Genomic DNA, 14417 nt, shown 5'->3' on the forward strand with positions numbered 1-14417 from the left:
ATGAAATCACCAGAAGTTGTTCATAGATCTCTTCTTTTGTGCTTGAAAAGAGGTCACGCAAGGTGTGTTTTCTGGGGGCATAATAGACCACTCTGTCTTTCAGCAGTAAAGTTTTTGCCAATTACCCTATCTTTAACCTTCCTTTCATTATGGAAAATTAATTAGAAGGTTCTGGAGAGGAAATGGGGACTAACTGGGGTCTTTATTTTTTTATGGCCTATTTAGCTTTGAAAGCGCAAATTAAAGTATTTTGCTAATATTTATAATGGAATCTGTCCTCTTATTCTTCTGTCTTGGTGATTACAAAACAAAAGCCCAGACTGCAAGGCTTCAGCCTGTATAATGGAACAAACAGCAGCTATGTCTTTACTGTGCCAGCTGAAACAGAAGCATGAAGAATTTAACCAAGGCAACGTGAGATGTACTGAGTCACAGAAGTCTTTTTAAAACAAAATTGTTGGTATTCACCATGTTTGGAAGCTGGGAACAATATAAAACAGTGAGAGCTAGTATGATAGGATCTGGCTTCAGCTGTAGTGTTGAGTGAAGATTTAATCAGAAAAATAAGTCTTAATCTAAATTAGGTTAAGTTTACAAGGAATACAGCCCCTACTTAAATATTCTGAAGTTTTTTTAGGTAACTGAAATTGCATACTAATTTTCATCCTTACTTAAAAATGTAGTTGTCCCTGTTTGAAGACATTAACAAAACCATTAGCAACACTGTTCCAGTCCTATTACCCTGCACAGGTAGGAAGTCTGTCTTTGTGTTTTCATTTGACATGGCACCTCCCTTGCAGCTTGAGTCTTTGCTACGAGGTGGTGTATCACAGATTGATAACCACAGAGCAGATGGAGAACAGAATGCCTGGACAATTGTTTTATGAGAAGATCAGGAATTATGACTTTATAATTTTCCTTCTTGCTGTTTTGGAGAGAAGCCATGTTTACTGCTTTTACAGTAAGCATTAGCATAGCAAATTATGCTATCAGCCATAACGAGTAGTGCTAGTGGGAGAGGGGGTAGATAATGAGATTGCAAAAGACAAGCCTGAACCTGAAGAGCTGAGAGCCCTGATTGGAAATAAATGTTGATTATGCAGCCTGTGCACTGAAACATCAGTGTCTAATTGTGAGTCAAGGCTGAAGAGAACTGGAACTTTCCTACTCTGTATTTCTTTTACCAGCACCTACAGACAAACTGAAACAGGAGGCATGCGTATTTGGCATGTTCTTGTTCTTTGCAGAGGACATGGACAGGAAGCATTAAAGGAAAATGAGGGTTTTCTACAGAAACATTTTTTAATATAAAATCCATTTATTATTGTTGTTGTTATTGATTTTTAAGTAAACATACTCAACTTCAGCTTCAACCTCCTGGTGTCAAATTACGAAGTGATTTATTTCATTCCAATTGTGACATTTTTATACTTCTAGAACCAAGCTGCAGCATTTGCTTTGGGTCAAATATATACTAATTTTTCTTTATTTGTGTGAGATTTTATGATTTTTTAAATAGTTTTTATTTCAGGTCCTTTACATGCCCATCATCTTTCTTCTCTGTGAGTCTATTTTTCTCTTGCCTTTCTTCTCCTTCCTCTTGCAACTCCCCACAGCTCTTCCTGTTCAAGGGATCAGTACCATAATAGTTAAAAAAATTACAGAGTGGATAGTTAAATGGCTTCACAGTACTTGACACAGAAAAAGGAAAAATTTCAGGGAAGTATGAACTCCACTTCTGATAAATGGTTAAAATCAAAAGATTTCCAAATGTTGTATCTATATATAAAACAACTGCAGTGAAATGCTGTAAGTTCTGCAGTTACCATAAAAAAACAAAATAAATAAGGCAAAGGTAGTAATCTGTTGTCTCACATAATCTGCAAAGCAAAACAGAGGTCTGGGAACTTCTTGTATAGCTATTGATTTTGTTCCTCTTCTGTACTAGCAGAGGGGATTTTTGTCTTGTTAAATAACAGTGGCATATACCGTCCTGTCTTGTTCACTGCCATTTTGACCAAGATTTTTCTATATTGGATAGGAGTTCACCTCAGATAACACACTTCAGTTAAGGCTTCCTGCAGGACATCACAACTGTCTGTTGCCATTCTGCCTACCCCATTCTACCTACCTGTGGACTACAGTGGGGGAAATAATTCTGGAAAATGTCTTGTCCCCAGTGTAACCTGAGAACAGGTTATATTTAACAGGTTGCCCAAGGAAGCTGTGGATGTCCCATCCCTGCAAGTGTTCAAGGTCAGGTTGGATAGGACTTTGAGCATCCTGATCTAGTGGAAAATGTCCCTGTCCATGGCAAGGAGGTTGCAACTAGATGAACTTTAGAGGTGTCTTCCAACCCAAACCATTCTATGAATCAGAAGACGTAATAATGGCAATCCAAAGGTTTTTGTGGACACCTCGACCGCCTCCCCCCTCATTGTTTTGTAAATTACAATAAATTTCTGCAAAGAGCTATGTGAAACTACAGAGCCAGCTCCAAAGTGGCTCTGAAGACTTGTTTATCATCCTATTTGCATTAATAGCTGTAATGATCATGATTTTCAACAGTGGGTCTTGTGTTGCCTGATCGTAGTTTAAGAATTTCATTGTTAGGATTAATGACAAGCTTTAACAAGCATGTTGTTTGATCATCAGTTCCAGAGCCCCCACGTGATGGTGCAGGAGAAGAAAACAAGCATAAAAGTAAGCACTAGAACGCTGCTCTGGAAGACAAATTATTGTAACATGAAGAAATACAGAATAATGTGGATGTGGGAAATGAACAGAAGTACCTGAACTGGGAGAAGAGAGGCGGTTGAATGCATCTTCAGCATGATCCCATTAAATCTTTTCAACTAGAGCCAATGAATTAAAACAGTATAGCGTCCCTCAGTCAGTGTGAATGAATATATGGATATGTCTCTGGAGGTCTGTACAGTTTACATGCCTACGCAGTCTGCTTACCCTTTCATTTCAGTCTTTGGCTTTTCTGCTGTTGATAGATTAAGAGATGCCCACTCTTCTGATGGTTTTTGTGTGATGTGCAAACTGGTTTGGTCAACAGCTGAACTGAGTTTGTGAATTCATTTTACACTGTTTACAGAACAGTTGCCAGCTCTCAAATACTGTTGATTTGCAACAGAGTCAGGTCAACATCTAGAGTTGAATGTCTCCACATTCCTTTATGAATACCTTGTGCTACTCGTCTCTGATTTATAGCTGTTTTAATTTTTTATTGGGTTCCTCTCTACTTTGTCATTTTTCACCTTAAAAAATTATTTCAAAATAAAATGTAGTGCATGACAGTAGGTTTTCAGAGTGAAGATACTTCTTACCAACTTTTTCTAATCTAAAGTTTTATAAGCCTACATTTTTGGACTTTGAATTTGCTGGTTGGTTTCTGAAGCTATTTAGAATTTGGTTTAAAATGTCACAGCAGGTAATTTGTCTGTTGGAAGAAGAGGTTTCTTGTTGGCCTTTTTAATTTGTATGTGTTAAAACACAGTAATTGAAAATGCTCTTGCATTTCCCCACTATATTAGAAGAATGTTTATTAAGAATGTGTGATATACCTTCAAAGATTAGTCACCCAGTAGATTTTTCTCTATTATTTTCATACATTGCACCAACTCAGTTAAGATCCAAGAGTAGCATCTAGTGTGAAGTTTGTTTCAGGATACTGAGCCTGTTCTTTTTAACGTGTTTAGGCCTTCTTGAAATGGCAGTTTCCATACTGTGCACATTTTTGGTTTGTCTCTTTTTATCATTCCTTTTCTGTATCTTTTATTATGACTCTGTATATGATTGGTTTTGGTAAATGCTAATGTTGTTTATGCTTCAGAAAATATAAGATCAAACATCAATCTGAGCAAGCCTTTTTGCAGAGCCATGGCAAAATGAGAAAAGTAATAACAATCAAATGAGCAAAAAGACCAACCAGAGGTTAGGGATGAATTTAAAAGCAGTAAGGATATTTTTTTTTTTTTTTTTTTAAAACTAAAAGCAAATCCTAAATGGATTTGTCTGGAAAGTAAACTTCCTTTAATATTGAGAGATTAGTTGTTCAGTCCTGAGTGAAGATTCATAGCTCTTATACACCTCTAAGAACTGATTCAGTCTTCTTTAAAGCAAATAGGATATTTTGGATTAACTTTGTGTAGTGTTGAATCAGTCCTTTACCACTGCTTTGTAGTCACTGGGGAAACAAACCTGCTTTCTATTAGGTACAGCATTTTCCTTAATGGTCTTCTGCTGGCAAAATCCTTGCAACTATCGACAACTTACTTTTCCTGCCATCTTTGTATAAGGTATGGTATTAACTTACTTCTTGCTTTTTACTCGTTGCCTATTTTATGTACAATAAAATGTATTCTGAGTTTGAGAGCTGTCTTAGGGCATCAGGAGTTTAGAGCCAGGGAAAGCAGAATTTTATGGTGCTTTTTGTGCTGGAGCATAATGCGTGTGTTTTTTTTCCTCATATAATTAATTCATTAATTTGGTATAGATAATAGTGCTCTTGTGTTTCTTTATTTTTAATTAAACTATTATCAATGTGTGGGTATGCTTTGACCTTGCTTCTGTGAAAGGAAGGTATGCATAGGAAGGGGTATGATCTTGCCTTGAGCTCCTAGCACATGCTGAGCTAAGAATGCAGCTGGAGCTGTGGTTAAGACTGTACTAGTAAATAAAAAGGACCAGGATTTCTGCTTTGGCTCTAAAGCCAAGAAACATAAGGATTTGCATCCATATAGCGAAACTCTTCTCTCCAGAGCAAAGTTGGATGATACATCCAAACTACCCACTGATACGGTGCCTGGCCCATGCTATCCCTGAACCCTTTCCAGGCACTGTGTAGGACAGCACTGGCTGGCAAAGACAAAACCCGTTCTGGGAGCTGTAGTAACAGCTTAATGGTACAGAAATTGCATGTCAGCACCCAAGACCTATACTCTGACTCTTTACCTTAGCAGCATAGGCAAAGCCACAGTGTCTCCATGGTGCCAGTTTGGCTCGACCCCACACTCTGCTCACCTGTGATAATTTAATTCCTGTATTTCCTTTTGAAGTAGTTCCCTTCAAGAGAAAAGTCAGGCACAGCAAGCAGGATGGTGTATTGAAGGTCTGCTCTAGGCAGTACAGATGTGAACCATGCCAAATTTGACTGTGCTTCAGCACTGTCCCAGTAGTTCTTGAATCTTTGTATGTCCTAGCCTGACCTACTTCTATGCATGTGCCTTTGGCATCGTGCTCTAATTCTGGTGTGGTGCAAAACAACTTTCTGAGCATTTCAAGCACTTTGAACTGAAAAAAAAACCTGCAACAAAACAACAGTCATTGTGTCTTGGGGGCACCATATGTAGCCCAGAGGAATTACAAGCCAAGTGCTATGCAATGTGAACATGAATCTGGTTGATCTGAAAGGAGTTAGTCCACAGGTATGTGTAAGTGTATGTGAACCAGCCCACTTTAACTGGGGTAGAACACAAGACTGTCTCTGTTGTCTGGTCCACAGGCATGATGGAGATGTACTGCCCATCATACTGTGTTTCTGTATGAGGCAAGCTGCTCTTGTTAAGAGCTGTCAGGTGTTCCAAATGTTGCCATTTCATAGCAAAGGTCATGACATGCTAGTGTTCAGACTTAAAAGCCCTAACTAAAGTTGCATTTAAAAAGCACCACATTAAACTCTAAGATACTCTAATTAAAAAGCATTTCATTTCAAAAAGTGTAAGCCCCCAATTTTCCAATTAAAATTCTATATAATTCTAAGTTGGGCTAAAATTGCTCATGCATATGTATCCCTATACACTATTAAAAATGCCCTGACAGAGAACACTTTGTGGACCTTCTTGCCACAAGGCAGGACATTAGTAGTTTTCATATGCTCAAGAACAGTTGGATACATTCGTGGAAGAAAGATCTAAGAGACACTGACTGAAATCCAAAACCTGTATTCTGAGGTAGTCCCTGACGTAGAAATTGCTGGAGCCCAGGAGAGGACTCTGTATGCTGCCCCTGTTCTTCATGTTCCTCCTGAGGCTGCCGTTCCAGATGGGATGCTGAGATACAGGGGTCTTTGAGCACATACCGCTGATTTTATGTTCTTGTTTGCAGATCCCAATAATACCTGCTGTTGCAAGTGTTGGATTTTCACTCTTCTTCATGCTCAAACATATTCAATCTCATTTTAGTAAAGGGAATAAGAGCTGTTTAAAAAAGAAACTGTTGCAAATGAAGAGTAAATTCTGAATGTGCATCTTGTTAACATCGTCCTTTACAGAGCTGGAAACTTTGTCATACCACAGCAGTATTATGTAAGAGAATGTTGCTGCAAAGCATACAAATGTTGTAGTCTTGTCCCTTAGGGCTGATCTTCTGAAGGACACAAACAGAAGATGACTGCGGAATGAGAATGTAGCATACAGAAAAAGAAGCATATTAAAGAATTGGCACAGTTTGGTTATATGCAAGTGGTGGTATAGGTCTTTTCTTCTTTTTGCATGTTTTTAAAATGAAACTAGAGGTAAGGAAATTTTATAATGTTAATTTATACAATGGTGTATTTGCAATTAACACAGAGGGTGTGTGTCCAGAACTGAGTAAGCTAGGAAGAAAGCGGAAGGGTGAAGGGGCCAGCACAAGAAGCCAGAGGAATCCTTTGTTTCCATCAAGAACAGAAGGGACATCCCAAGGCTATCACTATCCACATGCTAGCTTTCTACATGATACAAATAATGGAGACATTAATTTTGGCTTGTAATTGCAGTTGATAATCAGTTTCACAATATTTTTGTATTTTATTTGACCATCAGTTGTGATTACAAGAAAATTGAGAACCATGGCTAAACTTTGTTCTTTAACTTGTGCTGCATCATATATATGATGGAAAACACTTCATGCCTTACTAAGCATATTGTAACTCTAGAAGGAAATGGCATTTGAGTTACATTTGTGGGCTTAAGTATAAACTACTTTGACTTATAGATTTAAATTGATCCTGGCAGCTTCCTAACTTTCTGTTACTGAAGTTTTATGAATATAAGTTACTGATTTTCTGCTTAAAAGATTTTCTGCTTAGAAGTCAGAGGCTTGCTGGTATATCACCTTATGCTTTCATAATACTATGGTGATGTGGATTACTGATTTTGTATTTTTGAGCATGTTTGCTGAACACCTTTTCCAATCCCTGTATAGTGGTTATTTGCTTAAGGCACAATTGTTTTTGCAGTTGCTAAACTCATTCTTTTATAGTGCCTATTGATTTCTAGGTGACACTTCTGCTTTTTTTTCCAGTTTCTGTGACCAGAGTGTATCTCTTGAGATTGCTATGGTAATAAATTCTATTTTCTTTGTCTGCTGTATGTATTAATTTTAGTCTGTACTGATTTTAGCTATAACAAAAAGAACTAGAACAGAAGCACTGACCTATTTGTATTGTGTTAGATAATATACATCTTCAGTATAAAGTCAGGTGCATCTTTAAAATGGGTCATGTCCTGAAATCCTGACTATAGTTTACTTGAAGTTCAGCCTATTTTTAAAAATGAGACATGAAAGCCTCACTAATATGATATGAAAGTGAGAAATTCACCTATAACTGCGTTGTCAGTTCACAAATTGCATAAACATATTTTTAAAGTCATAACAGTTAATTGAGGGTCTGTTCTTCCTGATTTGTCCCTCAAACTTCTGCATCTCCAAGTCATTTTACTAGGTATTGTTTAGTTGATGAGACATAAAAGCCAACTCCCAAATCTGAGCATATAGTAAAGATCTCAGATTTTTCTACAATATTAGGTAATGTCCAATTATGTAATATGTGCAACTTTGTATGCATAGCTTAAATGTGACTTTAAAATAAAATTCCATATAGTATTTAATATTGATGGTGCTGTTCAAATGATTTCTCCATAACTTCCCAGAAGTGTAGCTGATTTTGAACAAGAGTTGATACTTTTATAGATATAATTTTGCATTTTAAATGTACTAAGTGTTTTAAAGATGCTATATAAACAGTATTAGTAGGGTCAGCGTCCTCTCTATCCTTTCAATATTCATTTATGTTTTATCTTTATTTATTATTAGACTCTGCATCTTTTGGCCTTTAAAATATCTCCATGCGAAGGGCATTCCTGGGATTAATAACTGTAGAGCCTGACCCCTGGGCTGTAAGTCCTTAGACTCACTTTGAAACCTAGAGGCAGCCACTTATTTAAACTGTGGTGCTTGCATTGAGAAGGGAAAATAACTTTTGAGTTCTTCTGTTTAGCTGTTAAGATTTTATAGCAGTGCAGCATGTCATGGAAAAAGCCATGTCATGGTTTGCTCTGGCTTCTTTCTCATTCTTTAAGTTCCCAGTGGGAACTGTAAATCCAGGTTCAAATGTGTCATTGAGTTGGTTATAAAATCTAAATTTATCTTGTGTTCTTCACCTTTGCAATGAACAGTGGAATACCCAAGTACTCTTACTAAGAAAGAGTCAGATTTCCATTGCTCATTTATTCTAAATCTTCTTTGGAAAATATTAGATTCATTCAACTGTTCCTTCTGCAACTTTTAAAAAAGCTTTAAAATCTATTTTATTTTGTTATTTTTTTATTTATTGTATATTGTTATGTTATTATATATTGATATTAATTATATTATTATCTATTTTCTTCAATATAGATCTTTCTCTAATAACTAATATCTGGAAATAGATTTGAAAGTTGGGAAGGCAAGATTTGAGAGGAACTGTTTGTGTAGCAAAGATCAGCTGCTTCTTTGGATGGCCTAATGTCTTAATGGCATATATATAAAGATACGTATGAGACCTTTTATTGCATGTTTGTATGGTCTATTTTTAGCATCGTTTTTCAAACTTGTCATTAGTTTCTGTAGAAATATAGTGCAACTCAACTAGAACTTCTTTTCTGTCGTTCATCGCTCTCTACAATTACCTGAAAGGGGGTTGCAGAGAGGTGGGTGTTGGCCTCTTTTCCCAAGTGACAAGTGACAGGACAAGAGGAAATGGCCTCAAGTTGCGCCAGGGGAGGTTTAGGCTGGATATTGGGAAAAATTTCTTTAAGGAGAGTGGTGAGACACTGGAATAAGGGAAGTGGTGGTGTCACCATCCCTGGAGGTGTTCAAGGAACGTGTGGACGAGGCATTGTGGGACATGGTTTAATGTGCATGGTGGTGTTGGTTGATGGATAAACTTGATGTTCTTACAGGTCTTTTCCAACCTTAGTGATTGTGTGATTCTGTGATCATAAATTATGATTTGGTGCTTAAAAGAGCTTGGCAAAAGTTCATTCATTTATGTGCTGGATACTCTCCTTTAACATGTGTAGTGTAGTTCAATTGCACATAGTTTGTGTTTCAGAGTTGGTTGTAGTTTTTGTTTGTTGTTTCTAGGGGGAGTAAAAGTATGAATTTTACATCTTTATAAGAATTTTCAAGATGATACTGTCAAAATAAGAAGCTGTGCCACTCTTGCAGTTGTCCTTCATCTTTGGTTCTCTTCAAGGGCTGGGGATGTTCCCAGAAAAACACTTGAATTCTAGAAATGTGGGGTTAGTGCCAAGTGTGCCAAAGCAGATGCTTGTTTGTAGAAGAACAAAGCAAGAAGGGCCCCAGTCTTGCATAATCTGATCCATGCAAAAGTTCCTATAAAATCAGCCTGCTTCAAGAGTCCTTTGTGAAATCGGTGAAGGTCCTTGTGAAATGAGGAATGGGATCAGTCCATGGTGTGGAGCTTTGATTTGTTGGTATAGTGCTGCTTTGTATTGATAGAAAATGGGTAAAAACCTGGGTACAGAATGCTGGAAAAATCTGGTGTAGAAAGTAGGACAAAGCGCTTATCAGCTTTGTGTAATTAGGATTGCTTTGTTGTGGTACAGTTTTAAAATACATATATATTTAGAATATTTTATTGTTACTGAAAATTAAAATCAAGTAATGTGATTCACCTTTTCTTGACAAACCAAATAATTAGGGCTATTTCCCCTGCGCCAGTGTGTTTAAAGCAAGGTCAGTTTTCATTGTAATTAATTGTGTGTTCAATTACAGTTCACAACACTTGATAGAAGTTTTTCTGACAGTCTTGTTAAATTCCTCTTGGAACTTTACTTCAAAATTTGAACTTGGAACTTTTAAACTGTTTGATCTGGAGACCTTTAATAGCTTTATGAAGAGTGTGCAGAACTTGACAGAAGCCTATTGGACAACACAGAGATCAGTGACAGCACTTTGGGTGAAGAAATGACCGACTCAATCAATTTATCCTGGGGACCCGTGGCTTTTGATGAAGTTGTCTTACAACTGTTTTTTTTCAACATGCTTCACACCAGTGAGGGACTTCATGCTGCTTTTCCTTATCGGCTGTGATGTGGTTAAATTGTCTGCCCTGAATGAAAACCTAATTTGCACATATTTTTGCTTGGGCAGTATTTCCCCTTTCTGTTCTGTAGAGGGGCTCTTTGCAGCCATTTCCTTTGATAAGGCTCCTACCTCAACAAAAGAAAATCCTACTAAGAAGAAAATTGGCCTGGTCCTGATGCTTGCTTTGGCAGGTATCAGTGAGAAGCTACTGGATATGGAGAGGAGTAGAGGAAAGACAAGGTCTTATGAGAATTAAGATAAAAAGATAATATGAGAATAAGATAAACAGCTTATGAAAATAAGCTAGTAGACATTTCAGAATGTCTTTGATAAACAGTAAAATAAAAATTTAGACACCTACAAGTTGTGCAACACAGAAGTGTGCCAAAAGATGCTGGATATTCTATGTAACAGTCATTACCTTCAGAATCCCCTGCATGAAGATAACAGGCTGAGTGTGCAGCTTTGGATCCCCATGCATAGCTTTCAGTCATGTAAAAAAACCTGGAAATAATTGCAAATGCAATTTGCCATTCAAAGGCAGATCAATTGCATTCATTTTCTATATGATAAGAAAGGGTAGCAGTAGCAGTTGGCTGCTAATTATGAATAAAGACATAGCATTTTTTAACCTTGCAATCTTCAACTTTGAGTGCTTATTTTAGGGATTAAGCTGGAAAAGGTTTGGAAGCAAGCCAAATGTCAGTGGTGTTACTGTTTTAGACTTTATCACAGCTTCCAGTCCAAAGGATGGATCTGAGTCTTCCTGAACTTCTAAAGCAAATCCAAGTGGTTTCTTAGGTTTTGCCAATCTACTTATTCCCTTGTTGTATTCTTTTTTTTTTTTTTTTTTTTTATTATACAGCCAATTTTTGATGGAAAACTCCCCACCCTCCATTGACTGTACTATCAGAAGGAAGAGATGTCAGAATCCTGTTAGCTTTAGTTCTGGGATTTATGTGATTTTTATGTGATTTATCAGCATATGGTTTACTTGTCTTGTAAATTGTATTTGTGAGAACACATTATCCCCTGATCCTGCAAAGCTGAGAATAATGATCTGAAGTGTGAGGCCTGTGAAAGATGCAAGTCAGTATGAAAAGTGAATAAAAATCTTATGATGCTTATAATGATATGCACTAATCCATAATATCTAGGTATTGTTGGAGAATAAAAATAAAGAAGCAAAGCCAGAGCAAAATTCAATAACCATGTTTTTAAATTCTGAGAAATGTTAATATTTTAAAATAGCAATATATATATGGGGGACCTTTAAAGGTCCGTTCCAACCCAAACCGTTCTATGATTCTGATTAGTGTTTTAAATAATGTTCATTGAGTTTTGGGGTTTTTTTTAAATATATTTTTTAATTAGCAGCTACACATGCCATTTGCTACTGTAAAATTGGTCTCTTATTTTGGTACAGAGTAAGTAATTAATGATTCATCTGTTCTTATAGCTAGCCAATTTATATTTTATGTTGCCAGCTGGTTTATGATATGTCAAAGACACAGAAAAAGGTGTCATGGGTGTACTACACTAAAAATACAGTTTTTATCTATTCGTAGATAGATACAAACTAATCAGAAAGTGGAATTATGACCTTGCATTACTGAAGATATTATGAAAACTGCATGTTTTTAGAATTATGACAAACAGATATCGTGTAAGCAAGAAAAGAAAAAAGCACTTAGTGGTTGCATTTCCACAAATGAGTGGAGCTTTCTGTAACTGGACATGGAGCATTAAGTTACTTGCCAGTGAGATTTTTACCAGCCCCCTTAACTGGATCGTCAATGTCATACGTTGGAGGTACTTATATTACTGGGTGTTCTCTTTAATTTTATCATTTTTACTGTGTCAGCTTTTATTATCATTAACAACCAGGCTCACAGACTCAATTGTGTCCCAGCAGGATTTCAGATTATTCCTCAAATTACAGCAATTTGTCATGATGTCAATGTTTTTTAACCTATAACCCTAGGTTACCTACAGAGTCTGCAGGGTCTGGATTTTGCATGCCACAGATTCAATTTACATTGTATGTAAACAATTACAGTGCTTCACAAACAAACAAAAGGCAGGCAAAGTCAAAACTAAGGGTCGAAGTCTAGCTTGTTGTGAATCCATTCTAATTGGTTCCCCCCCCCCCAAATAGGCAATGCAATAGTATCGGTTCTTTACCATAAAATGAAGTGGGTTAGATTCTCGTTAATGGCAGAACTCCACTGTTGGTGGCAGCAACAGAATTTAGAATAATCACTGCTACGACTAGTATGTCTCATGATATGTGACTTTAAAAGTTTTCAAGAGTTTTAATGGTATTTTAAGAGAGAAACAAGCAAAATGATCTTGAAGCTGAAAGAATGTTCTAGTTCAGGGACACCCAAAGCTGGGGAAAAGAAGGGAGGAGAGCGACTGTTCATCCTCTGGTAGCTTGTCTGACATCCCCAGGTGTCCTCAATGCTGGGGATGGGGACGGGTGGTCTGAAAGCCCTGAATCATCCCTGCCACCTATGATGGCCAGAGCTGTCTTATAGGACACAACTGTGCTGACACTTACCTGTACAGACAAGCTGTACGACAACTCAGCTGCAGAGTGGAGGTTGGGACAAATTTACCACCTTCACAAATTGTGTGTGGTGTTGAAGTGTCTAAGGGGGAATCTGATTGTTAAATGTAATGTAGAATTCCATTTCTTTTGGTCTCTTTTTATTCCTTTTGTTACTATTTCAAATACTGCAACCATATGTTTACCTGCTCTTTTATTCTTGAACTTTGCCTGTAACAAGGTGATCTTAAAGAATCACAGAATGGTTGAGGTTGGAAGGGACCTCTGGAGGTCATCTGCTCACCCCTGCTCAAGCAGGGCTACCTAGCACTGGTTACCCAGGATTGTGTCCAGATGGTTTTTGAATATCTCCAAGGACGGAGACTCCACAACCTCCCTGGGCAACGTAGGCCAGTGCTTGGTCACTCTCACAGTAAAAAAGGGTTTCCTCAAGCTCAGAGGGAACCTCCTGTGTTCCAGTTTGTGCCCATTGCCTCTGGTCCTGTCACTGGGCACCACTGGAAAGAGCCTGGCTCCATCCTCTTTGCACCCCCCCTTCAGGTACTGATGTACCTTGATAAGACCCCCCTGAGCCTTTTCTTTGCCAGGCTGAACAGCGCCAGCTCTCTCAGCGTTTCCTCATAGGAGAGATGCTCCAGTCCCTTCATCATCTTTGTGGTCCTTTGTTGGACTCTCTCCAGTCTGTCCATGTCTCTTGTACCGGGGAGCCCAGAACTGGACACAGCACTCCAGGTGTGGCCTCACCAGTGCTGAGTAGAGGGGAAGGATCACCTCCCTCCACCTGCTGGCAATGCTTTGTCTAATGCAGCCCAGGATAACATTAGTCTTCTTTGCAACAAGGGCAAATTGCTGGCTCATGTTCGCCCTGGTGTCCACTAGGACCCCCAGGTCATTTCCTGCCAAGCTACTCTCCAGCTGGGGGGCCCCCAGCACATATCAGTGCCTGGGGTTGTTCCTCCCCAGGTGCAGGACTTTGCACTTCCCTTTGTTGAACTGCATGATCTTAGAGTTATTGGCCAAATTCCAGCTATTTCAGTGATTAACTGGGAGCTTTCCAGTTCACCCTCTTTAATTTGGCAAAAACACAGTTTTTGTTAAAGAGCAGGGCCACGTACCCTCTCCCAGCACTGTGAAGTGCTGGCTTTGGGGACTGGTGATGTAGACATGTAAGGTGAGTTTCTAAGAGTAGAAGGAGTCATAGATCATCCCATAACTTGAAAATATAAAATTTTCCCAGGTGTGCTCTCCATTGTGTTTCAAGGACAAACACTGGTTCTTAAAACTTTTCCTGTTGGGTGTTATATAGTCTTTCCTTCATTTGGTTTTCATTACAACTGAATGCCATCATTATTTCCTGAGTTCACACATCATTTGAATGATGTCGTCATAAGGTCTGAATGACCTTATGGACTTACAGTAATTCAAGCAGTAGCAATTGCTGGTGTGGTCAGATCTCAAAAATAAAACTGTCAAATGTAAATAT

This window comes from Gavia stellata, chromosome 5, assembly GCF_030936135.1.
Source record: "Gavia stellata isolate bGavSte3 chromosome 5, bGavSte3.hap2, whole genome shotgun sequence".
NCBI classification, from domain to species: Eukaryota; Metazoa; Chordata; class Aves; order Gaviiformes; family Gaviidae; genus Gavia; species Gavia stellata.